This window comes from Felis catus, chromosome B2 (assembly GCF_018350175.1).
Source record: "Felis catus isolate Fca126 chromosome B2, F.catus_Fca126_mat1.0, whole genome shotgun sequence".
Lineage (NCBI taxonomy): Eukaryota > Metazoa > Chordata > Mammalia > Carnivora > Felidae > Felis > Felis catus.
In genome coordinates, this window is record NC_058372.1 from 77688388 (window position 1) to 77715581 (window position 27194).

The 27194-nt window shown below is 37.8% G+C and overlaps 1 protein-coding gene and 1 long non-coding RNA gene across 3 annotated transcripts in view; one reads left to right on the plus strand and one right to left on the minus strand.

The window, feature by feature from the left end:
* The window catches only part of HTR1E (5-hydroxytryptamine receptor 1E), a 90353-nt gene that overhangs the window by 15217 nt on the left and 47942 nt on the right, over window positions 1–27194 (plus strand). The gene's annotated exons all lie outside the window — the stretch shown is intronic.
* Window positions 12655–27194, minus strand: part of LOC123385458 — a 59732-nt gene continuing 45192 nt past the window's right edge. The window contains exon 5 of the long non-coding RNA XR_006597984.1: window positions 12655–14243. This is a non-coding gene — a long non-coding RNA (uncharacterized LOC123385458). The remainder of the gene's footprint in view (window positions 14244–27194) is intronic.

The following is a 27194-nucleotide window of genomic DNA, read 5'->3' on the forward strand; positions in this document are numbered from 1 at the left end:
TTAAGGGTGACTTCTTTTTTTCCTCTGCTTAAAATGTTATACATATTTATTGTAGAAAATATGGAGATACAGAAAAGTATACGGAAGAGAATTTAAATTACTCATATTCCCACCACCCTCTGCTTAAAAATGTTATACATATTTATTGTAGAAAATATGGAGATACAGAAAAGTATACGGAAGAGAATTTAAATTACTCATATTCCCACCACCAAGAGATTGCCACTATTAACTTCTGCCTCTGGGGCTTTCCTCTATATGGATGGAATTTTTTTATATAATTAGAAACATACTATGTATTTTTTTATTTCTACATTTTTCCAATTAACATTTTATCTTTAGTACTTTCACATATAATTAAATATTCTTTTAAAACATTACTTCTAGTAAATATGTAACATTCTACTGTATGGATATACCAGAAGTTTAACCAATCATTATTATTATACTTTCAGGTTGTGACCAAGGTTTTTTTTCAAACACTATAAATCATAGTGTAAAAAGAAATTTTGTACATACATCTTTGTCCTTTATCATTCTGGTTATTTTAGTAAAAATCCTATAGTAAAGGAGTCCTTGAAGTCATTGGGAGGAAATAAGGTTTGGTAATTTAAGTGTGGTAAGGATTTATACACACCCCATGGCCTTCTTTTACCCCTCCCTGCCCATTCCCCTTTGGTAGCAATGTATAGGCTTTATTGCTGGAAATTGCCAAGGCAACAATCTAATTGGGGTAGCCATCTGTCCTATTTTTGCCCACCCAGCATCCATGCCCCTCTTCTGGTAATAGTGTCCTAGTTTTCCTCACCTAGTGTCCTAGTGTCCTAGGAACCTCACCTCTTCATTCTCAATTCGTATGGCTAAGGTCAAATTGAATGCACCCTTTGCTCCAAAAGTTATGTGTGACCTAGACTAATCGCAATATCTTGTTCTCCTGGCCACTGTGATTGGTTCAAAGATGGCCCATAATCCAGAATAGGCCAATCAGATTCAGTGCAACACAGTTGAGAGATTTACAAATACCATCAAGGCATTCTGTCTACACTTGCTTCAGAAATTTGAGGATCAGTGCCTGGAACTGCTGGGACCAGATTTAATGAGACAACCTCCTAAGGATAAACCTCCTTACATGGAGGAAAAAAGAAATGGATCAAGATTCTTGATTTTTACTATTTGGGTTTGGGTTTTTGGATCCACCTGTGCCTGATCTCCTGTGGACACTGAAGTCTCATGAGCAAATACATTCCTGTTTTTGCATAAACCAATTTAAGAGGATTTCTGTTATATGCCTTTGAAAGGATCTTCAATAATCCAGAGATCTTATACCCTCAATTGATGAAGATGAGTTTTGGCTAAGATAGTGTAAGTACATACTTGATGAGTTGTTGGTTAAGGCAGATCCTGGAGCTGAACCCTAGTTCCACTGCTTACTATGTAATGGAGGGAAAGTTACAAGACCTTTCCCCACCTCAGTTTCCCTATCTCATTCCCTAATGAGGAGAATGTTAATACTTAATCCGTAGGGTTTTTGTAAGGGTTAAAGAAGTTGATATGTAAAAAGTGCTTTGAACAGTGCCTGGCACCTCATAAGTGCTGTGTGTGTCCCTGCTGTTGCTGTTGATTTTTTTAAGGTGGAAAGCGAAACACAGGAGAGTAAATTTCACTCATGCAGAGATTGATTGGCTAAGCGAAAATTCAAACTTAGGTCTTCTCTATTCTCTGCTTGGTGTGCCTTCTCAAAAGTTAACCTTATCATCATCTTTATGACAGAGATTTAAGCATTAGCTTTGAGAGGGTTTCTGTCCACATATTTAAATATTTCTCTGAAAAGCATTTGAGAGAAGTCTGAAGCCCATAAAATAGGTATATGTTACAGCAGTGACCAGACCCTATCGTTAGGATTGTAGGTTATTACAACTTGTAACTGAATAGCTTTTATTATAATAAATTTAATTAAATTTATTGTTAAATTTATTGATCAAATTTGTGTTAAAGTTAAAATACATTTTATTGTAATTTCCACTACAACAAGTGACTGAAAAAGAAATACTTGGTAACTTTTGCAGCATTTTTATTTTTTAAATAAAATATACCTTCCCACTAAATCAGTTGCTCTTGCAGAATGCTTGAATCATTTGGCTCTCAGCTGGAAGGTTCCCATTACCTTCTGAGCGCTGGGTGAATGTGTGCTGGGGGAGGCAGCTGGTCTCTCCTAAATGTAAATCAGATTCATCATGTCTGGCTTGGAGAGAATGTGGCATATGGCAAATGAATACAGCTGCCTGGTTAATTTTTCCACCAAGAATTGGTCTAATACTTAAATTCAGAGTGAATAAAACATTTTCTAAATAAGGATATTATGTTCAAATTCCTTATCACTGTTAAGTATTAAATCAGGCCATTCCCCTGAATTAAAACAAAATCCTACTATCCTATTCGAAAAAGTACATGGTATCTAGTATCCAATGTCATACTATTCAAGTCCAACAAGTACCCTCCTTAATGCCCATCACCCATCTAGTCCATCCCCCGCCACCTCCCTCCAGCAACTCTAGGCTGCCTTTTTATTTCTATTATTAAAAAACATTTCTGGGGTACCTGGGTGGCTCAGTCAGTTAAGCAGCTGACTTCAGCTCAGGTCATGATCTCATGGTTTGTGAGTTCGATCCCCACGTCAGGCTCTCTGCTGACAGCTTAGAGCCTGGAGCCTGCTTAGGATTCTGTGGCTCCCTCTCTCTCTGCCACTCCCCTGTTTGTGTTCTCTCTCTCTCTCTCTCTCTCTCTCTCTCTCTCTCTCTCTCTCAAAAATAAATAAACATTTTAAAAAAATATTTCCAAGCAGCTACATTGCCTATTATTAAAACACAGACTATTCTTTGGGTGGAGAGCTTTTCCGTAAGGCTTTTATAAAGTACTGCTGAAGGAGATGGAGAGTATGGACGAATGGTAGAGTTGGGGGAAGATCCATGGCCTGGGGTTTTGGAGCAGTCAGACCAGAGTTCACAGGCCTGCCACTTCTTGGCTACCTGGCATCAAGCAAGCTACGAAACTACCCTCTGCCTTAGTTTCCTCATATATAAAATGATAGTAATATCATGCAATGATGATAATACAAACCTCATAAAAATTGTCAAAATCAAAATGAGGAAATGCATATAATGCTCTCAGCACAGCTCCTGTTGCATAATAAACATTAGCAATAATGTGAGCTGCTTTATTGTTGGTCGTAAAGTTTTGCTGCATTGTCTTTATAACCATGGGATAATTATCAAACCTTTCTGGGCCTCAGTTTTGTCATCTTTCTGAGTAAACTGGGTCAGTCCATATAAAATGCCTTTCAGGTTTAAAATACTATGACAATGCCTGCAGGTATTGAGGTAAACCAAAAGTCTCTAACAGTGTCAAAGTGGGGAGAATTTTTTCAAACCTATTCATGCAGAGTGAAGTTGAGCCTCATCCCTTCTCCAAGGGTGACCATCCCCTCAAAGAATTCGGCAAGGACCATCTATTCATGACTTTCATCCATCTGGCGCTCAGACTTTTCAGCACTTGTGTGGGGAAGAGAGTTCAACAGCTCATTGTGGAATTTTCCTCATTTATGACAATTTTTTATATTTTTTTTACATTTATTTATTTTTGAGAGACAGACTGAGACAGAGCACAAGTGGGGGGCAGGGGGACAGAGAAAAAAGGAGACATAGAATCCAAAGCAGGCTCCAGGCTCTGAGCAAGCATTCAGCACAGAGCCCGACATGGGGCTAGAACCCACAAACCATGAGATCATGACCTGAGCCGAGGTCAGTCACTTAACCAACCAAGCTACCCAGGCGCGGTTGTCATTTATGACAATTTTAAAAGTACTACAGCCACTCTTTCAGATTCCATAAATGAATTCTTATCATAATCAAAGGGCATCATGAGGTTGATAACACAGACAAATCCAATTCAAGGATTAATTTCATTAGTGAGGATCACTAATACAGCTTATTCCCTCCCAATTGTTTTGGTGAGGTGGGTGTTGGGTGTCCTATTTAGTTGTCCATATTGATCAAGCTAACCTGAAAATCTCCTTCTCAGACCTTAACTTCGTACTTCACCAACAGAACTTTTGAAGTATTTGTGTTTTACTTTTCATGAGGGGCTCTTAAAGTTTTTTTGCTTAGACTCCAAAGTCAAAAATTAATTTAAATAGCATTACTTTCACACTAGACTTCTGAAAGCCTCCACATATCATCATTAAATCTAAATTGGTATTTTTTCCTTAAAATATGTAACTTTTAAAACAAATGCCACTCTCTATGTAAATAGAGCTATATTGATTTATGAACTCCAGGAAGAATTACCACTAGGGAAAAAGACAGACTAGAGGAGTATTAGTTGTTAGGCAGATAAAATATTTTAAACTGGTGGTAATACTCCTCTTACAACATGTACTTGTGTTCGTTGATATTTATACTCATTTTCCAATAGTGAATTGTAGATTGATACAAATATATTCAAAACTCAATTTGCTAAAAGGAAAAACAGTAGACATATCTATTTAAAAATTTTTAATGTATTATTTATTTTTGAGACAGAGAGAGACAGAGCATGAGCAGGGGAGGGGCAGAGAGAAAGGGAGACACAGAATCTGAAGCAGGCTCCAGGCTCTGAGCTGTCAGCACAGAGGCTGAGGCGGGGCTCGAACTCACGAACTGTGAGATCATGGCCTGAGCCGAAGTCGGATGCCCAACCAAGTGAGCCACCCAGGTGCCTCAGACATATCTACTTAAACATACACTGCAGGGCCACCTGGGTGGCTCAACTGGTTAAGTGTGCAACTTCAGCTCAGGTCATGATCTCATAGTTCATAGGTCCACAGCCCCACATCGGATGCGTGCTCTGTGCTGACAGCTCAGAGCCTGGATCCTGCTTCGGATTCTGTGTCTCCTCTCTCTCTGCCCCTCCCCTGCTTATGTTTTCTCTCCTCTCTCTCTCTCTCTCTCTCTCTCTCTATTTCTCTCTCTCAAAAGTAAAGAATAAACATTAAAAAAATTTTTTAAAAGAATCAAATATATCCCCCAAAACTGAAGAATGCCTTCCTAATAATATAAATGGAATAATGCAAATAATGTCACTTGAGTTTAAGTGGCACGCAATATTTTTAGCCCCCAGATTGACTACTGGCATAAGTACCAGAAAATAAAATAGAAACTAGGTACAGCCAGGCATGGGCAAATATCCTTTCATACATTTGTTAAGAAACTCAGAATAACTGCCCCTTCTTTGGTGTGACTTTTCCTTAGTTGAGGCTCTCCTGATTACAAGTAACAGATTCCCACTTCAAATTAGCTTAATTAGCAATCCCTATCAAAATAACACCAGCATTCTTCACAGAACTAGAACAAATAATCCTAAAATTTGTATGGAACCAGAAAAGACCCAAAATAGCCAAAGCAATCCTGAAAAAGAAAACCAAAGCTAGAGGCATCATAATTCCAGATTTCAAGTTGTATTACAAAGCTGTACTCATCAAGACAGTTTGGTACCAGCACAAAAACAGACACTCAGATCAATGGAACAGAATAGAGAACCCAGAAATGGACCCACAAACATATGGCCAACTAATCTTTGACAAAGCAGAAAAGAATATCTAATGGAATAAAGACAGTCTCTTCAGCAAATGGTGCTGGGAAAACTGGACAGCAACATGTAGAAAAATGAATCTGGACAACTTTCTTACACCATACACAAAAATAAACTCAAAATGGATGAAAGACCTAAACATAAGACAGGAAGCTATCAAAACCCTAGGGGAGGAAACAGGCAAAAACCTCTTTGACCTCAGCCACAGCAACTTCTTACTCAACACGTCTCTGGAGGCAAGGGAAACCAAAGTAAAAATGAACTAGTGGGACCTCATCAAAAAGGTTTCTGCACAGCGAAGGAAACAATCAGCAAAACTAAAAGGCAACCAACGGAATGGGAGAAGATATCTGCAAATGACATATCAGATAAAGGGTTAGTATCCAAAATCTATAAAGAACTTATCAAACTCAACACCCAAAAAACAAATAATCCAGTAAAGAAATGGACAAAAGACATGAATAGACACTTCCAAAGAAGACATCCAGATGGCCAACCGACACATGAAAAAATGCTCAATTTCACTCATCATCAAGGAAATACAAATCAAAACCACAATGAGATACCACCTCACACCTGTCAGAATGGCTAACATTAACAAGTCAGGCAACAACAGATGTTGGTGAGGATGCGGAGAGAGAGGATCTCTTTTGCACTGCTGGTGGGAATGCAAACTGGTGCAGCCACTCTGGGAAACAGTATGGAGGTTGCTCAAAAAATTAAAAATAGAACAACCCTACGACCCAGCAGTTGCACTACTAGGTATTTATCCAAGGGACACAGGTGTGCTGTTTCGAAGGGGCACATGCACCCCAATGTTTATAGCAGTGCTATTAACAATAGCCAAAGTATGGAAAGAGCCCAAATGTCCATGGACAGATGAATGGATAAAGAAGATGTGGTGTATACACACACACACACACACACACACACACACACACACACACACACAATGGAGTATTACTCGGCAATCAAAAAGAATGAAATCTTGCCACTTTGTAACTATGTGGATGGAACTGGAGGGTATTATGCTAAGCGAAATTAGAGAAAGACAAATACATGACTTCACTCATATGAGGACTTTAAGATACAAAACAGATGAACATAAGGGAAGGGAAGCAAAAATAATATAAAAACAAGGAGGGGGACAAAACATAAGAGACTCTTAAATATAGAGAACAAACAGAGGGTTGCTGGAGGGGTTGTGGGAGAAGGGATGGGCTAAATGGGTAAGAGGCATTAAGGAATCTACTCCTGAAATCACGGTTGCACTATATGCTAACTAACTTGGATGTAATTTTTTTTAATTAATTAAAAGAAAACAAATTAGCTTAATCATGACAGGAATTATTAAAAGGTGCTAGGATATTTGGTGGAACCCAAGAGCCAGAACTAGCTGCTAGGAAGTTATCAGGATCCTGGGACCTAGTATGTATCTGTCCCTCTTCTCCTCTCTCCCCTTTTCCCTCCCCCAAGCTGGATTTGTCTTTCAGTGCATCTGTATGCATGTAGTCAAATGCTGATGTCTACAGCTCCTTAGTTTAGATGTCCAGGTTGAAGTAATGCAAAGAAAAAAACAGTGTTTCTCACTTGAAGGTCCAAATGTTTAGAAAAGAGACTGATTGACCCAGACATAATTAGGTGTCTATCCCTGGACCCAATAAACAATAGCCAAGCAGTGAGGTTACCGAATGTAAACATGGTGCTGTGAATCTAGTCCTAGCAGGATGAGAACACCATGCAGAAAAAATGAGGATATAGGTTGTAGATACACTCCCCCAAAAGTTGTCTATTCTTTCTTTGGCTGGCACGTGTGCGCACGCGTGCACACACACACACACACACACACACCTACTTTTATACATTTTTATTAAGAGTACTCCTGCCATATATGATTTAAGAATCTCTCATAGGGACAGTTAAGCATCTGACTTTGGCTCAGGTCATGATCTCACAGTTTGTGAGTTCAAGCCTGGCATCAGGCTCTGTGCTGACAGCTCAGAACCTAAAGCCTGCTTTGGATACTGTGTTTCCCTCTCTCTGCCCCTCCCCTGCTCGTGCTGTCTCTCTCTCTTTCTCTCTCTCTTTCTCTCTCTCTCTCTCTCTCTCTCTCTCAAAAATAAACATTAAACAAAATTTTTTTAAAGAATCTTACATTGAACTATGCTCTTATCCACCTTCTTCCTATAGAGAGATAATCCAATCAGTCATCTAGCAACTGAAACCAACATTTCATCAGTTGGCCCCTCACCTCATAGTGAATGATTTCCAGATTCATCCATTTTCCTTCTAAGTCATATTCCATTTTGTTCGGACAATGCTCTTTTCCATTCTGCAACTCAATGCTTAAGTGGCAAAATTAGAAAGCTATCCAAAACACAAACACTCCCACATAGAAAAAGACACAAGAAGCAAAAATGTTCACTGGAACACCACATTATTGGTTACCAGACCACAGAATATATTTCATTCCACAGTACAAGAATTATAAGGTAAAGGGTAGAACAAACATATTTTATGGGCATCCACTGGTGCTGGGTTGGGTTCTTTCCATAATCAGCTGTGTCACCACCTTATAATGCAAATGAAGGAATTCTTTGTGCATGCCACCCTGAGTGACTTAGGCAATCAGTTCCACATTCCTTCTATAACTCTATTAATTGTAGCCTTCTCTATTGATACAATGTCTCCTTTAGTGAACATTCTTTCAGTTGCAAGTAAAAATATACACAGATACAAAACTACACACTTTAAGTTAGTTTAGGTAAAATTTAAGTTAGAAATTTTTTGGAAGGGTACAGGGATGTTATCAGTTAGCTTTTACTGAATAACAAATGATCCCAAAACTTAATGACATAAAACAGCACCCTTTCTTTTGAAAATTGGCTGGGTAGTTTTTGTCACCTCAGCTGGTCTCTGCTGAGATTACTCATGCAACTACATACAGCTGGCAGGTCAGTTACAAGTCTATCTGGTATGTTCTCATATTTCTGGGTCTTGGCAAGCTATCAGCTAGTACAGAAGAAGCAGGTGGACTATGTGGTTCTCATCATCCAGGAAACTAGATGGGATTTCTTCACATGGTGGTCACAGGGTTCTTAAAAGAGCAATAGAGGGGCGCCTGGGTGGCGCAGTCGGTTAAGCGTCCGACTTCAGCCAGGTCACGATCTCGCGGTCTGTGAGTTCGAGCCCCGCGTCAGGCTCTGGGCTGATGGCTCAGAGCCTGGAGCCTGCTTCCGATTCTGTGTCTCCCTCTCTCTCTGCCCCTCCCCCGTTCATGCTCTCTTTCTCTCTGTCCCAAAAATAAATAAAAGTTGAAAAAAAAATTTAAAAAAAAAGAGCAATAGAGTAAACTGCAAAACTCTTAAGACCCAGACTGAAGAGTCACCCAATTCCATTTCTGCTATGTTCTTCAGATCAAAGTAATTCATAAGTTCAGCCCAGATTCAAGGAATGGGGAAACAGATCCACCTCTTGATGGGAAGAGCTACAAAAGACATTTTTGCAATCTCCAGGGAATGATGTTTCAAGGAAGTCAAAGATAATATGTATAGCCAGACACCACTGGAACTAGGAACTGTAGACCTCTCAGAACCTAGGAGATTTCAGTTTTTATTCAGGACATCTATCTGCCTCTCATCACATGGTCTCTTGCTCTGCTTCTCTCAATAAGATAACTAACTTTATTTTGTGACTTTCTTCTCTTTGGTGTATGTATACAAGACAAGAGAGAATGGCCCCACAATTCACCAGTGTGCATGTCTTCAGTTCAAGTGATGTACACAGGAAACTGAATAGTGTTTTTTGATACCAATGGGCAACTGTTCACCCAATTCACCTACTATGTCTGGGTGAAGAGCCACAGGATAGACACAAAATCGCTGGGAGCCCACCTTGTGAAAGGGGGTGTGGGATCCTTCTCAGAGGATGAGACCCAGGAGGCACATTCTATCACAGTGTGTAATGACAAAGCCTGTGTGCCATGAAAAAAACAATTCTTCAAATGATATAACTACTCTATTACCGAGTCATTAACAAGCAAGTGCAACAACAATGGAAAACAAGCTTGTCATTTTCTTTTAGTCCTTCTGAATCTGAAGTTCCTGTAAATACTCTCTGTTCTTTTAAAAGGTTGATAAACAATATTTAATGGGAGTTCAATTTGGTCTACAGCTTATTTTTTTCATTTGCTTTTCTCCCCTTTTCTTCCCCTATTGAAGGAAATAGTCTAGAGCACCATCACAGGATGTGTCTGGGAAATGAGCACGGCATAAACCAGAGAAAATAGACTGTCTGCGTCCTGATAGCAAGCTTGATTTCCAGGAACTTCCCTGAGCCATGTCTTACGACTTCACCACACTCTCCTAAAATTTCCAGAGGCCCAGAAAAGAATCCATTTCCCTGACAGTCTTGATGTGGCAAACAGTATCTCAGGCCGGCACCACTGCTTATTTTCTACAGAGTGAATGAAGGGAACATGGGCCCCATGCAGGTTATCTTCACATCTGCACTCACCAATCATGTGACCAATGCACTTACCAATCAGAGCCTCCCCTCTGTCAACTTGTCATATGAAAAATTTAAATTTAAAATATCTACTCTTGGGCATCTGGTGGCTCAGCTGGTTAAGCGTCTGACTCTTGGTATCAGCTCAGGTCATGATCTCATGGTTCATGGGTTTGAGCCCCACGTCGGGCTCTGCATTGACAGTGTAGACAGACCCTGCTTAGGATTCTGTCTCTCCCTCTCTCTGCCCCTCCCCCGTGCTCATGCTCACTCTCACTCTCTCCCCCCACCCCCGCCCCGCTCAAAATAAATAAATACACTTTAAAAACTTTTAATAAAAATTAAATTAATAAAATATCTGCTGTTGCTAGTATTTCATATATTGGTTATTGAGATCAAATGAGATCATATCTCCATGTGGTAGCACCTTGAAAATAGTAGAATATTCTACATTTGAGAAGAAATGGAACTTCTCTCATAGATACTTGGTAGTGAGATCAATTGTTACAAGTCATTTTATGCCCAGTATCATAGAACGGAAGTAAAAGTCAACCTTACAAATGTAGGTGACCATATGTAGAATTTTTCTCTACCTACCCAAGCCTGCTGCTGCCCCTTGCAATATCTTTGAGGCTTTTCTTCTTAGCCTTCCTCTTTACGTAGAAGCACTTGAATAAATCCATGAGAATAAGATTGAAGTCATGAGAATTTAACAAATTTTGGTTCTTCTGGAAAAAGCCTCCAGAAAGCTTGCCAGTAGTTTCAAAGATGATTTGTCACTCTGGTCTAGTGTAGAACCACTTTGGAATACCCATCTTCTACTATTCCTTCATAGTTTTCTCCTAAATTTATCATTATTGTCTTTTATGATTTCCTGTGAATTTTACTTTAACGGGTCATGTTTTCCCATCCTTTAAGTTACTCCCAAAGTGTCAGGAGGACTCACAAAATGCTAAAACAACCAACCTTCAAATTATGTTCTGGATGGAGTAACTTTTCATATTATTCTTCATTCTTACATTTGAAATTTTCCCATACTCCAATATTTTATTTTGATAAATGTCAAATTTACATAAAATTTGAAAAACTAGTACAATGAGCATGATTCTTTAATTATTCTCTAATTATTCTAGATTCTCTAATTATTAACATTTTCCCACATTTATTTGTCTTCTGACTTTCTCTTTCTCTCTCTATATAGATGGTAGATAGATGATGAATAGATAGATAGAGAGATATAGATATACAAATTAAACATAAATACCTTAGGCATATTCACATATGTCTGTATGTGTGTATACACACACACACATATATAGGTTAAACTATTTGAAGTGACAAGATGTTCTGGGCTCATCTTAGACTTTCCCTACACCAATTTGGAATCATCCATTTCTTGAAGAAGTACTGGTTTCTTAATGGAGAATGATATTTAGAAACCACAGTCTGAGCTTTAGGTGTACTTGTTACTAGGGTGTCATTGCTTCTAGGCATTTTTAATGAAAAGAACTAGGATATGCATAATGTATTTATGTTTAATTTGTATGTATATATATTTCTGTCTCTCTGTCTCTCTATCTCTCTCTCACCCTCCCTCTCTTAGAGAGAAGGCAAATAAATGTGGGAAAATGTTAATAATTGCAGAACTAGAAGAACAATTTTAAATTATGAGTTAATATTGTTTCCAATTCAAATCAAGCACCCTAGAGGTTTTTCTCACCATCCCCTGATTCAAATTAAATGTATCTCCCTTCTTTCATGGTGAGAACTCTTATATAGTTTGCAGCTACATACAGGTATTTACTCATGTAATCTATCTGGCAGTACACACAAAATCATTTCAGAATTACTCATCCAAAACTATTGCTGACAATAAAGCTTCTGGGGGCATCTGGATGGCTCAGTCAGTTAATTGTCTACTGATTTTGGTTCAGGTCATGATCCCACAGTACATGGGTTGGAGCCCCACATCAGGCTCCATGCTGACAGCACAGAGCCTGCTTAGGATTCTCTCTCTCTGCACCTCCCCCACTCATGCACACACTATCTCTCAAAATAAATAAATAAACTTTAAAAATTTAAACAGGAAACCTTCTAAGTAAAGGTCAATATTTCTTTGCAGTTTCTTTTTTTCCCTTAGAATATACATTATTTTGTAATATAGAGTATGTGTCACTGTATTATCAGTTTGATTACATACATTCATTTCTACTTACACTCAGTTTTATAATTTGTTTTTTCCATTGTTTTTCAATTATTTTTTGAAGACAAAATATTTACTGAGTTCAAAAGTCCAAACATATTTTTACAAAGAACTTAGAAAAGTAAGTATGCCTACTCTTGGGGTGCCAGAGTGGCTCAATTGGTTAAGCATCCAACTCTTGGTTTTGGTTCAGGTCATGATTTCACAGTTCATGGGTTGGAACCCCACACTGGGCTCCACACAGTGTGGAGCCTGCTTGGGATTCTCTCTCTTTCCCTCTCTCTCTCTCTCTCTCTGCCCCTCTCTTGCTCACACTCTCTAAATAAATAATATTTATAAGGAAGGGAGGAAGGAAGGAAGGAACGAAGGAAGGAAGGAACGAAGGAAGGAAAGCAAGTATGCCTACTCCTTATTTCCTTCTCACTCACTCTCCTTTGGTAACAATTTATAGTTGTTTCTGGTTTACCTTTCTTGTGTTTGTTTTCACAAACTACAGATATACATTTCCATTTGTCTTACACAAAAAGTAGCATTTAAGATCAATTCTTTTATACCTTTTATTTTTTGCTTATCAGTAAATCTTGGAAATAGTTCCATATAAGTTTATACAGATCTTCCTCTTGATTCTTTTTTCCATTACTACATAGTCATTTTGTGGATGAACCATAGGTTATTCATCCTGTAGCATATGAAATGGCTTTAAAGTTGTTTCTAATATTTTACGTTTCTCTAAGTTTATTTATTTTGAGAGAGAAAGAGAGAGAGAGAGAGAGAGAGAGAGAGAGAGAGAGAGAGAGTGAGACTGGAGGAGCAGGGGAGACGCAGAGAAAAAACAGAGCTAGAGAGAGAGAGAATCCCAAGCAGACTGTCAGCACACAGCCCAATGCTGGTCTCCACCCTACAGAGTCAACACTGGGCTCCAACCCACAAACTGTGAGATCACGACCTGAGCTGAAATCAAGAGTAGGATGCTTAACTGACTGAGCCACTCAGGCACCCCTAATATTTTACCTTTAAAATAATATTGCTATAATTAACATTGTGCTTTTTTAACTTTCAGAGGTAAATTCATAGAAGTAAATTACTAAAACAAGGCTTAAACATCCTTAGAAATGTTATAAATATAAATCAGCAGTGTGGGAGAGTGATGTTTTCTCTCAACCTTGCCTAATAAAGTATATTGCCAAATTTTTAAATTTTTGCCAATCTACCAGGTGACAAATGATATTTCAGTATAACTTCTTTTCATTTCTTTTATTGTGAGTGAATTTGAACACGTTTTCATATGTTTAAAGGTCATCTGCCTATCCTTTCTGTAAACTGTCATTTCATGTCTTTTGCCCATTTTTTTATATTGGGTTTGGGTATTTTTCACTCAATTTTAAGAGGTTTTTTTTTATATTAGGGAGATTAGACCTTTATTTTCAATACATGCTACAAAAAAAATTTTCCCTGTATGTTTGTGTATGTCTGTGTTTTGCAATGTAACTTTTTACATGTAGTCAAGTTTATTAATATTGTTTTCATTGCATTTGTATTTTTAATCAACATTATCAAGGCTTTCCCCTGGGTTATAAAGGAACTCACCTATATTTTCTTCTGTTCTTGGATGGTTCCATTTTTATATTTAAAACAGATTAATTTGGAATTCTGATACAGATCTAATTATATCTTTTTTCAAATTGCTATCCAGTTATCACAACACCATTTATTTACATGTCCATCATTTTCCCAGTGGTTGTAGATGCCACTTTTATCTTAATCTAAATTTCCATATATATTTGGGTCTACTTGGATGTTTCTATTCTGTTTCACCAGTCTATCTATTTATGCATTAATATAAATTTGGTACCTTTTCACTTAGGTTTCATACAACAGCCACTCCTTCTGTAGTTGGTTCCTGTAAGGGCTGAAGTTAAAGAGTCCCATCAGGCCCAATATCTCATGATTTTATGGAAAGTGTTTGTAGTTTTGACAGACCCTAAGGTGATTCCCAATGATTCTGCTGTCTGGTATTCATCCTTTTATATACTCTGCTCTCTTTGAATGTAAGTGAGACCTGTGATTCTCTTCTAACCAATAAAATACAGCAAAGCTGATGGGATGTCATTCCCTTATGTTAGAGAAGGCTGATTCTCGCCAGCAGACATACTCTCACTCTCTTGGTGGCCTTGAAGAAGTAAACAGTTGTGCTGCAAACTATGGATCAGGCCACATGGCAGAGAACTGCTGGCGGCCTCTAGAATGTCCACACCAAGACACATAGTAATTTAAAAGGCAAAAAGTAGTGATAAGGAGAGAGTGTTAAAAGAAGCAAGAGAAAAGAAAACAGTTACATACAAGGGAAACCCTATGTGGCTATCAGCTAATTTTTCAGCAGAAACTTTGATATATTCAAAGAAAAAAACCCTGCCCCCAAGACTACTCTATCCAAAACAGCTATCATTCAGAATATAAGGAGAGATAGTTTCCCACACAAACAAAAACTAAAGGAGTTCGTGACCACTAAACTAACCCCACAAGAAATGTTAAAAGGGACTCTTTGTGTAGAAAAGAAAAACCATATGCAGAAGTAAGAAAAGTGGGGGGGAGCAGAAAAAAATAAGTATATTTATAAAAATCAGTCAAGAGATTCATAAAATAAAAGGATGTAAAGTATGACATCATATACCTAAAACATGGAGGTGGGGGCAAGGAGAAGTAAAGAATGGGTTCAAATTTAAGTGACCATCAACTTAATATAGACAGCTATATGCAGAAGAGGGTATATACAAACCTAATGACAACCACAAATCAAAAACTAGTAATAGATATGCAAAAACTAAAGAGAAAAAATCTAAGCATATCACAAAAGAAATCCAGCAAACCATGAGAGAAGAGAGCAAGAGAAGAAAAGAATAGAGAAGAACTATGAAAACAACCATAAAACAGTAACAAATGGCAGTAAGTACATACCTATCAATAATTACTTTGAGGGGCTCCTGGGTGGCTCAGTGAGTTAAGCGTCCAACTTTGGCTCTGGTCATGAACTCACGGTTCATGAGTTTGAATCCCGCATCAGGCTCTGTGCTGACAGCTCTGAGCCTGGATCCTGCTTCAGATTCTGTGTCTCCCTCTCTCTCTCTGTTCCTCCCCTGCTGGCTCTGGCTCTCTCTTTCTCTCTCTCTCTCTCTCTCTCTCTCTCTCAAAAACAAATAAAAAGATTAAAAAAATTTTTAATAATAATTACTTTGAATGTAAATGAACCAAACACTGCAATCAAAAGATATACAGTGACAGAATGCATAAAGAAGCAAGACCAATGTTGCTTACAAGAGATTCATTTCAGACCTAAAGTCACATGCAGATTGAAAGTGAAGGGATGAGAAAGCATTTATCATGCAAATAAAAATGAAAAGAAAGCCAGGGTGGCAATACTTATATTGGACAAATCGAATTTAAAACAGAGACTATAACATGAGACAAAGAAGAACATTACATAATCATAAAGAGAACAGTCCAATGAGAAGATAAAGCAATTGTAAGTACTTATGCACCCCACATGAAAGCACCCAAATACATAAAGCAGCTAATAATAAACACAAAGGAAATAATTTATAGTAATATAATAATAGTACAGGACTTTAACATCCCACTTACACGAATGTATAGATCATCCAAACAGAAAATTAACAAGGAAATAGTGGCTTTGAATGACACATTGGACCAGATGGGTCTAACAGATATATTCAGGACATTCCATCTTAAAACAGCAGATTACAAATTCTTTTCAAATGCATATGGAACAATCTCCAGAAGAGATCACCTATTAAGCCACAAAACAATTCTTAACAAATTCAAAAATACTGAAGTCATACGATGCATCTTTTCTGGCCACAATGCTATGAAACCAGAAATCAACCACAAAAAAAATCTGGAAAAAACACATATACATGGAGGTTAAATCACATGCTACTAAACAATGAATGGGTCAACCAAGAAATCAAAGAAGAAATCAAAAAATACATGCAGACAAATGAAAATGAAAATTCAGTGGTCTGAAGTCTTTGAGGTTTATCAAGAAAAATTTCAAATAAATAACCTAGCCCTACACCTAAAGGAACCAGAAAAAGAAAAACAAAATCCAAAACAAGTATAAGGAAGGAAATAACAAAGTTCAGAGCTGAAATAAACTAAATGGAAACTAAAAAAAAAACAAAAAAAAAACAGCAGAACTGATCAGTGAAACCAGGAGCTAATTCTTTGACAAGATTAGCAAAATTGATAAGCCTTTAGACAAATGCATCAAAAGAAAGAGAGAGAGAGAGGACTCAAGTAAAGAAAATCAGAAATGAAGGAAGAGAAATAACAACCAACACCACAGAAATACAAACAATTATGAGACTATTATAAAAAATTATGTCAAAAATTGGACAACCTAGGAAAAAAATGATAAATTCCTAGAAACATATAACCTCCCAAAACTGAACCTATAACTTCCAAAAATTTAAACAGACCAATTACCAGCAATGAAATTGAATCAGTAATTTTTAAAAAAAAAACTCCCCAAAAAACAAAAAGTCCAAGATCAGATGGCTTCAGGGAATATTCTACCAAACATCTAAAGAAGAGTTAATATATATTCCTCTCAAACTATTCCAAAAAAAAAAAAAATAGAAGAAGAAGAAGAAGAAGAAGAAGAAGAAGAAGAGCTTCCAAATTCATTCTATGAGGCCTGCATTACCATGATAGCAAAACCAGATAAAGACACCAGAAAAAAAAAAAAAGAGCTACCAAATCTTTGGTGAACATACATGGGAAAAAATCCTCAACAAAATACCAGCAAACAGAATCCAATACATTAAAAAAAAAAAATCATTCATGGGGCACCTGGGTGGCTCAGTCAGTTAAGCGTCTGACTTCAGCTCAGGTCATGGTCTTGCAGTCCATGAGATTGGGCCCCGCATTGGGCTCTGTGCTGACAGCTCACAGCCTGGATCCTGCTTTGGATTCTGTCTGTCTGTCTGTCTCTCTCTCTCTCTCTCTCTCTCTGCCCCTCCTCTGCTCATGCTCTGTCTCTCTCTCTCTCTCAAAAATAAATAAACATTAAAAAAAAATTTTTAATCATTCACCAAAATCAAGTGGGATTTATTCCCTGTATGCAAGGTTGGTTCAATATTTGCAAATCAATCAACATGATAAATCACAGCAACAAGAGAAAGAAAAAAGCATATGATTATTTCACTAGACAATAGATGCATGAAAAGCATTTGACAAAGTACAACATCAATTCATGATAAGAGCCCTCAACAAAGTAGATTTGTACCATTCACACCTCAACATAATAAAGGCATATATGAAAAACCTAGAGCAAACATCATACTCAATGGGGAGAAACTGAGAGCTTTCTCCTTATGGTCAAGAACAAGACTAGGATGTCCACTCTCACCACTTTTATTCAACATAGTACTGGAAGTCCTAGCCACACCCCTCAGAAAATAAAAAGGAATAAAAGGCATCCAGATTGGTGAGGAAAAAGTAAAACGTTCTCTATTTGCAGAAGACATAATACCCTACATAGAAAATCCCAAAGACTCCACTGAAAAACTATTAGAAGTGACAAATGAAGTCAGTAAAGTCACAGGATACAAAATCAATGTGCAGAAACCTGTTGCATTTCTAAATACCAATAATGAAGCATCAGAAAGAGAACTTAAGGAATCAATCCCATTTACAATTGGACTAAAACCAATAAGATACCTAGGAATAGACCTAACCAAGACATGAAACACCTGTACTTTGAAAACTTTAATGAAACAAATTGAAGATGACACAAAGAAATGGAAAGATAGTGCATGCTATTGGATTGGAAGAACAAATATTGTTAAAATGTCCATACTGCCCAAAGAAATCTACAGATTTAATGCAATCCCTATCAATATATCAACAACATTTTTCATAGAACTAGAATAAAAAATCCTAAAATTTATATGGAACAAAACAATCAAAGAAAATTTAAGGAATTTAAGAAACAAAACAAAGGAAAATGAGAGAGAGAGAGAGAGACCAAGAAACAGATTCTTAACTACAGAGAACAAACAGATGGTTGCCAGAGGGGAGGTGGGGGGGGTGCGGTGAAATAGGTGAAGGAGTTTAAGAGTACAGTTACATGATGAGCACTGAGTAATGTATAGAATTGCTGAATCATTATGTTGTACACCTGAAATTAATTAACATGGTATGTTAACAATACTGGTATTAAAACTTTTAAAAAATAATGATTATCAGATATGGGGGGAAATGATGCAACTATATGCTGTCCACAAAAAAAATAAAATGAAATAAAAATAAAGTACCTTCTTTTTCCTCACTCTGTCACTGCTTTCCTTTTTTCCCTCAAACTTGCCACAACCCAAAATTAACTTGTGTAGATGTTTACTGGCCTCTGTCCCAACTAGAGTTAAGGTTTTGTGATAGCAGAATTTTCATCAGTCTTGTTCAATTTCAGTTCTCCAATGTCTAGAAGAGAACTTACATCGAGTAAATGGTCAATAAACACTTGAATGTTTGGATGAATGAGACAGATACCATTTGCTTTGTACCATTCTTCTCAGCTGCACAATCCCAAAGTGGCAAGAGCTACAAGAAAAAGTAGCCATTTTTACAAGTTTTACATCTGCTTCTGAAGAAAACCTCTCTTCTTTGTTAGAAGAACAACTTTTTTCAAGAGCCTCAAATGTTTACCCAACGGAGGATCCTGGCAGTCAGAGACTTGAAAGGGAAGGGAAGTGTCCACCTACCACATGTTGGTCTAGTCCCCAAACAGTATGAGGCAGCATGTTAGTCAGGATTCTCCAGAAAAAAAAAGAATCTCTCTCTCTTCCTCTCTTCCTCTCTTCCTCTCTTCCTCTCTCTGTCTCTCTGTCTCTGTCTCTCTGTCTCTCTCTGTCTCTCTCTCTCTCTCTCTCTCTCTCTCTCCACACATTATAGTTCTGTTTATTTTATAAAAATGCAAAACATGGATTTTTTTTTCCAATAGGGAGAACACAAAAGAAAAACTACAGCCACCATCTTATGTATAGAGCTATGGTCCCATACCAGATTGTGACTCTCATCACAGACTTTTAGTGAGGCAATGATACTGTTCAAAAGAATCCAGAATTGGTCTCAAAGTATCTGTCTACTAGCTGGAAGTAGTAAAGAAGTGAATTATTCTAGAAGAAGAATAGAAAATGTTAGATATAGTATAACATGAAGGAAACAAAATTAAGTAATTAATTCTCAGTAGTCATGGCTTAAAAAAAAAGGAGCATAAATTTAAGCTTGTATCCATCTTCAGGAGGTTAGATGTGATGAAAGAACAGCAGCACATGACAAGGAGGCCCTACTATTGGGAGAGCATAACATGAGCTTCCAGAATTGCCACTGTGACATTTAAGATGTTACTTTGTACTTTGAGCACATTTTGAATTGGGGATTCATCCTCTCTCTTGTCCTATTCAACAGCTCTACTAGCTCTAGAAGCATCACTGCATCTACTACTGAAGAGAGAGAGAGAGAGCGCTTAAGGTACTGGCTTACAAAATTAGTTGCTATGTCCAATATTTAAACAGCAGGCCAGCAGGCTGGAGACCCAGGGAAGAGTTAATGTTCCAACTTAATCCCAAAGCAGTCTGCTGGCAGAATTTCCTCTTCCTTGGGGAAGTATTTTTCTTTTAAGGACTTTGACTGATTGGATGAGGCCTACCCTCATTATAGAAGGTCTGCTTTACTCAAATTCTACTGATTTAAATGTTAACCTCATCTTTAAAAAACACCTTCACAGAAACATTTAGACCATTTGACCAAACATCATGGTGTCATGGCCTAGCCAAGTTGACACATAAAATTAACCATCACAGGCAGGATGACGGAGGTTCAGTGGATGCAGTTGGGATAGAGGATCCTGTGGTAAAAAGATCAGAAACAAGGGCATATATGAGGAAGAAGGGGTAAGTTTATGTAACTTCCTGAAAGATTTTGAAGCTTTCTTAACCTTCTTTTATGCAATTTTTGGAAAGAGAATCAGAGGATAGAGCCAAGTTCATTAAATCACTATGTTGTCCACGAGAAACTAATGTAAATCATGTGTCAACTATACTTCAATATAGAGAGAAGGGAGATTGAGACAAGTTCAGCAATGGAAGGCCTAGCTTTCCAATCCCATTTCAGCCAAGAGCCCACATAAAGCTGTTGGCAGAGGCTGGGTAGCTCTGAATCCCCAGGTTGTCTGTGGTGACACTCTTCCCTAGTGTCGCTATAGTCTTGAGTAACAGTAAGGAAGCCAAGCCATTCTACCCAGTTTACAGATAAGTACATTGAAAGGCAGGGGCACACTGAAAAAGCTGCCCAGATAAGTCAAGATAAAATTTGGCAGATAAGTTTGAAAAGCTTACATTTGGGATTCACATTATTCCAGCTGGTGAGCTTTGCTAGTCAGATACCCTTTAAGAGTCAACTGAGGCGGATGTTCTGTCCTCATAGGTGTCTTTTCAAGTTTTGTTGAGGTGCAAGTGGGGAGAGGAATGGATCAGGTACAACCACTGTAGGAAAGTGGGAGTTAATGAAAGACAGGCCAGACTGGTGTTAGAGCAACAGAATTCTAATAACTTTTAGTACCTGTCTAGGTAATTTGGGACAAGTCACTTATTCCTCAAGCCTCAGCTTCCCCTCTGATTCTCTCCCAGCCTTACAATTTCATGAGATTTCTAATCCCAGACACTCTGTTGGCCATAATGGCCTCAGACCCTTCTCCTAATGCCTGATGCTAACCCTATGTGTCTTCAAATACACTACTGCTGCTGTTGATTTTTATTTCTACCACTTGAGTACTGAAAAATCCAATATTAAAAAACATTGATTTTTCCCACAAGGTGAGTCAGAATACGGGCTCTGAATTGCTTTACACATATACTATATATTTATCCAATTATAAATGGTAATAATACTGTGCTAGTAATAAAAAATGAAGCTAGGATCTATCAAAAGAACCTGGTCATATTTCCAAATACCATTACATTCTTTAATATTTTGGCCTCAAATAAGCTTCTGATATTTGGGGAATTGGTTTTTCTTTTTAATATTCTTGCTGCTCACTTGATTCAGAAAATCTCTTGTTGCTATGGAAGTCAAAGGGGTTTTTCATCTGTTTTAAAATCCTCTCTTCATGCCTTTACAATTAAAAGTCAGACCTAATTATAATGCTAAGCATCTGAGTGCAAGAGCTTGTATGAAATAACGGATACTTTTCCTGATTCAGTTTATTACTCTACCAGACTTTAACTCTTTCCTGCTCTTTCATATGCTACTTGAATCGGACTAGTGTGTCTAAAATCAATTATGAGTTTAATTTTCCCAAGCTCAGGAAAAAATTTTATTACTTTTTTCCTAAGCACTGGGTTATTCTAATTAATTTTCTCTTCCTTATCAGCGGATTTAATGATTCACTTCCATGCCCTTGTCGCCAAGTGCGTCACAGCAGTATTGTTAGCCAGAGGGGTCTCCATTGCTGTTAAGAAGCTCTGACTCTGGATGAAGAAACAGAAGGAATATGCTGAGCAGGAGAAGAGGCATGAGGTCATGCCACTGAGCAATGACTGTCACCTTCAGTTTGCCCTTGGGTTTTATAATGTACACACGTGCACACACAAATACATGGCTCATTGTAGGTATCGTGTTAGATGGGTGGCAAGTGAAGATGAGGGAATATTCCACATTTTTTAACCTAGTCTAAGTTCAGCTCCTTTGTAGAGCTTCACTCCTTTTAAATATGAGCCCTCTAATTACTCCTGATTCATTTAACACTTGGCTACTTATGTGCCTCTGTTGTCAAAGCAAAGTCACAGCCTGACATCCACAGCAGGGAAGATAAGTAACGAATGCATGAACTTGTGGCACAAGATCCAGGCATACATGCTCATGACTGCCATTAAGGGAAATGTCAGATCTTCTTTAAAAAGTAAGAATATGATGTGAGTGCGTGGAATTAAAAATGGAGACATATTAAACCTGAAATGGTATGTACGGCACCTGTCCATGGAAGGTGTGAAAATGTTCCTGGTCCACTCTAGCCCCCGGTAGGTTTATTTACTCCTTCCCTAAGTTGTATCCTGGATACATGGCTCAGCCTCGGACACTGAGTGTCTGCCAATACTGCAAAATGTGTGGGAAAACAGATGCATGAACGTGAATACATCCATGTGGAAGTATACTATCACCACCAAACACTGCACTGAGGCTAACATCAATCATGCAGAAAGAATAAATCAACAACCCATGCCTGTGCTTTTGTTTTGCCTTTAGTTCCCAAGACTAATCTTCTAAGAACTGCCTTCCCAAGGGCATTTTTTCCATGCATCTTTTTCCTTGTTTACAGAAAATGGGCAAAGAAGAAGGGAACATAAAGCAGGTGAGATTTTGTTTGCACATGAAGGAGACTTTCTTAGTTATGAACAATCAAATGGTTTAAAATGTGGTTGTGTGATCTCCAACCCTTGGAGAAGCAACACATAAAGAAAAAAATTTTTAAAGAACGTTTGCCTGAAGTCATTTGGGTCAGAAATAACAAGGATTGAATACAGACTGTCATACCTCATTAAACTGGCCAGACATTGATATAGGGAGATTTACATAATCATTTCTCCTGTAGATACTTGCTGACCACTTACTATATGCCGAACACTACGTGTAGCACTGAAAACACGATGAACACTCTCTTTTCTAGGCCCTCATAATCTTAGGGGCGAGACAAAGAGACAGCCCAAAATTACTATACAATTAGAGACATAATTCTAGAAAACCCTAGAAGGGAAGTATGCACTGGGTACTATGTAGTACAGCAGAGAGTCATCTTACTTGAGGCAATTCATGCTAGGGAAGGCTTCCTAACAGTATGCAGCCCTCCAGTTCTAAAAACTAAATCATCATTGATTTTGAATAAAGCTCATATAATCATCTGTAGGAATAAAATGATATGCATTGGAATCATATCTTGGGGTGTGGGGAAGGTTGCACTATTAGCACACTATACTTACAATTATTTGTAAAATTCTTGCATGTTGTCCATAAAACACTATGTACATGAATATATGCAACTTTATAATTATATTTGGTAATAAAGATGCATAAATATGTGGTCTAAGCAGTAAGAATAAATCATATTCAGGGCACCTGGGTGGCTCAGTTGGTTAAGCATCCAACTTCGGCTCAGGTCATGATCTCACAGTTAGTGAGTTTGAGCCCGACATCGGGCTCTGTGCTGACAGCTCAGAGCCTGGAGCCTGCTTCGGATTCTGTGTCTCCCTCTCTCTCTGCCCCTCCCCTGCTTGCTCTCTGTCTCTCTCTCTCTCTGCCTCTTGAAAATAAATAAACATTAAAAAAAAAAGAATAAATCATATTCAGTGAAGCACAATGCTCTCGATGTGAGAGATGCAAGGAAAATGGGATAGAGGGTCATACACTCATTTAGTGATATAGCAGAGTTGTCTGCAGTGTTTAAATTATTTCTTCCTTCCTGTCTTTATGTATATATTTATTTACGTGTGTATTTATTTATTTATTTAAATGCTTATTTATTTTATATATATGTATTTAAATGCTTATTTAATATATATATATTTAAATATATATATGTAAATGCTTATTTCTGTTTTGGAGAGACAGACTGTGCAAGGAGGAGACAGGGGAAACAGGAAGAAAGAATCCTAAGCAGGCTCTACACTGTCAGTTCAGAGCCCGACATGGGACTCCATCCCATGAACTGTGAGATCATGACCAGAGCCAAAATCAAGAGTCAGATGCTTAACCAACTGAGTCACTCAGGTCCCCCTGTCTTTATATATTTTTTGAAGCATGAGTAGTTAGATTTGCCTAAGTTAAATGAGCACATGGTGTGATTACACTGCGTTACTTCAACTTGTCTTGACAACAGTAATAAATTGCAATTTGAACAAAAGTCTTCGAAGTATCTTAAATTCTCTTAAATGAGAGATTCACAGTATTGAGGAACTAAATGAAAAAGCAATAAAATAAACCTTTACAAGTAACAAATGTTTGCTAATTTTAGTATCCTTATATATTCCTAAAGCTCTGCAATTGTGAAGAATTATTTCATTTGTAAGAATGATAACTTTCACATAAAACTACAATTGATAACTTAAAATTAATAAATGAAACAATATGATACCCTTAAAAGAGAAGGAACATCATTAGAAACATATTCTCCAAATTTCTTGTGCTTCATCTGCCCCCAGATTGTGTTGTTCAGGCTATTGGTTGAGAACCAAATCTGCTCAATTAATATCACCTTCTGCCTTGTTTCCGTTGCCTCAACTGGCCAAGTTCTCCATCACTGCACCCATTCCATGCCCCACTTGCAGCTCTCCAGACCAGTCCTGACTTGAGCAACTTGGCGTCTTGGGCTTCTTGTGCCTTTTAGGGGAGCTGTCTAAAGTGGGGGGGGGGTCTCCATCATTCCTGGGGAGTGCTCACTGTGCTTTGACCCAAAGTGTGACCAGCACTAACCACTGCCTCTAGGCAGTTCATCACCTTGTACAGGAGTGCTCCATACCTGATAATGAGGCTTCTATCCCTGGCATGGAATGTATGTCACTCCCTCAACTTTCTATAAGTCCCAGTTCAGGGATTCTCAGTGATTCTCAACTGAAAACATCAGAATTCTCTAGTCAGTGTTTCTCAAACATGATGCTGTGTTTTACTCATCTGGGAAGTTTTGTTTTTGTTTTCTTAAATATCACTGTCTGGCCCTGCCTCCATAGATTCTGATTTAGTGGTTCTGGGGTGGATTACAGTGATCAGCATTTTGTAGAAATTTCCCAACTAGTTCTAATATGCATGCAGCCAGGGTTGAGAACCACTGCCCTAGTAAGCTTCACAAATAATCTCAGCCTCACCTTCTCAGGTAATGCCAACAGCCATGTTGATCTATCCAGGGGTTCCCAACACACATGCAAACACACACACACACACACACACACACACACACACACACACACACCACTAGCTATAAGTAAATACCTTGAGGAATGATTACAAATAGGTTGGTTTTTCTCTAAAATAAGTACTAATAACTGATAGAGTCTCAGAAGACAATGAGTGATGAAATGATGGGGTGGTTTCATAATTTTCCAGACTCTGAAAAAAAATCAATAAAAGAAATGCCATGGCCATGCAGAATTTAAGAGAGAAAAATGATATACCAAGAAAAAAAAGAGAGGAAAAAAAAGTCAGGTGAAGTAATTGGGTCCAAAGTAAAAAAGAGATACAAGGGAATAGAGTAAAGTAAAGAGGGAATAATTGAGATTTTAAGGAAGGTTAACCTTACTTAAATTAACATTCACAAATAAGAGAAATCTCCAAGTATTAGCATCATCAAATGACTGAGATCCTGTGGTGTAATGAAAAATGTGTAAGTCTTGAACTAAAATGGACAGAGTGAATCTCATCTCTACCTCTTTCTAGATCTGAAACCTTGGGCTATTGTGGCAGATTTTCTAAGATGCTCACAAGATTTCTTATCACACATCCTCTTTTTACAATGAGATGTTAAATCTTCTAATGAGGGGAGACGTCTATTTCGCCATCCCTTGAATGTGATTACAGTAGATATGGCACTACATGACATCTGAAACTATGTCATGAGAAGCAGTACAGCCTTTCTTAGTCCTCTTCAAACACTCCTATTGGATCACAGGCACCATGATATGAGGAAGTGAGAGAACACATGTAGAGGCCAAATGCAGGTGTTTTGGCCAAAGCTCCAGTTGAGGTCTCAGCTAACTACAACCATCAACTTCTAGGCTAAACCCTTATGTGATTCTAACTCCTAGCTTTCCAGGAAGACCCCAAGTCTTCCTAACTGAGGCCCTAGACATAGAAGACCAGAGACAAAGTACACACAAATTCCTATTCCTGACCTGCAGAATCCAGGAGTATAATAAAATAGTCACCATTTTATATAATTATGAAGGTATAAAATAGCGATAGATAAATTGGAAAGAAAGTTATATAACTTTTCTAAGGTTTGGTTCAATGGTTTTATAAGGTTTTAGAAGGTTGTGTTGAAAATTAGAAATAACATGTGTAATTTACATGGCACGAAATAAGTGCTGAATAAAATATCAGTTGCAATAAGGATTATCGTTCATTTCCATTAACCATTGTCTCTTCGCTTTTTTGGTTTTTTGGTTTTTGTTTTGTGTTTTTAATTTACATCCAAGTTAGTTAGCATATAGTGCAATAATGATTTCAGGAACAGAATCCAGTAATTCATGCCCTACATATAACACCCAGTGCTCATCCCAACAAGTGTCTTCCTTAATGTCCCTTACCAATTTAGCCCATCTCTCCACCACAGTCCCTCCAACAACCCTCAGTTTGTTCTCTACACCTAAGAGTCTCTTATGTTTTGTCCCCTTCCTGTTTTTATATTATTTTTGCTTCCCTTCCCTTCTGTTCATTTGTCTTGTATCTCAAATTCCACTTATGAGTGAAGTCATACGATATTTGTCTTTCTCTGATTGACTAATTTTACTTAGAATAATATACTCTAGTTCCATCCACATTGTTGCAAATGTCAAGATTTCATTCTTTTTGATTGCCGAGTAATACTCCATTGTGTATATATATACATACAACATCTTCTTTATCCATTCATCTGCCAATTGACATTTTGGGCTCTTTCCATACTTTGGCCATTGTCAATAGCACTGCTATAAACATTGGGCTGCATGTGCTCCTTTGAAACAGCACACCTGTATCCTTTGGATAAACACCTAGTAGTGCCATTGCTGGATCATAGGGCAGTTATATTTTTAATTTTTTG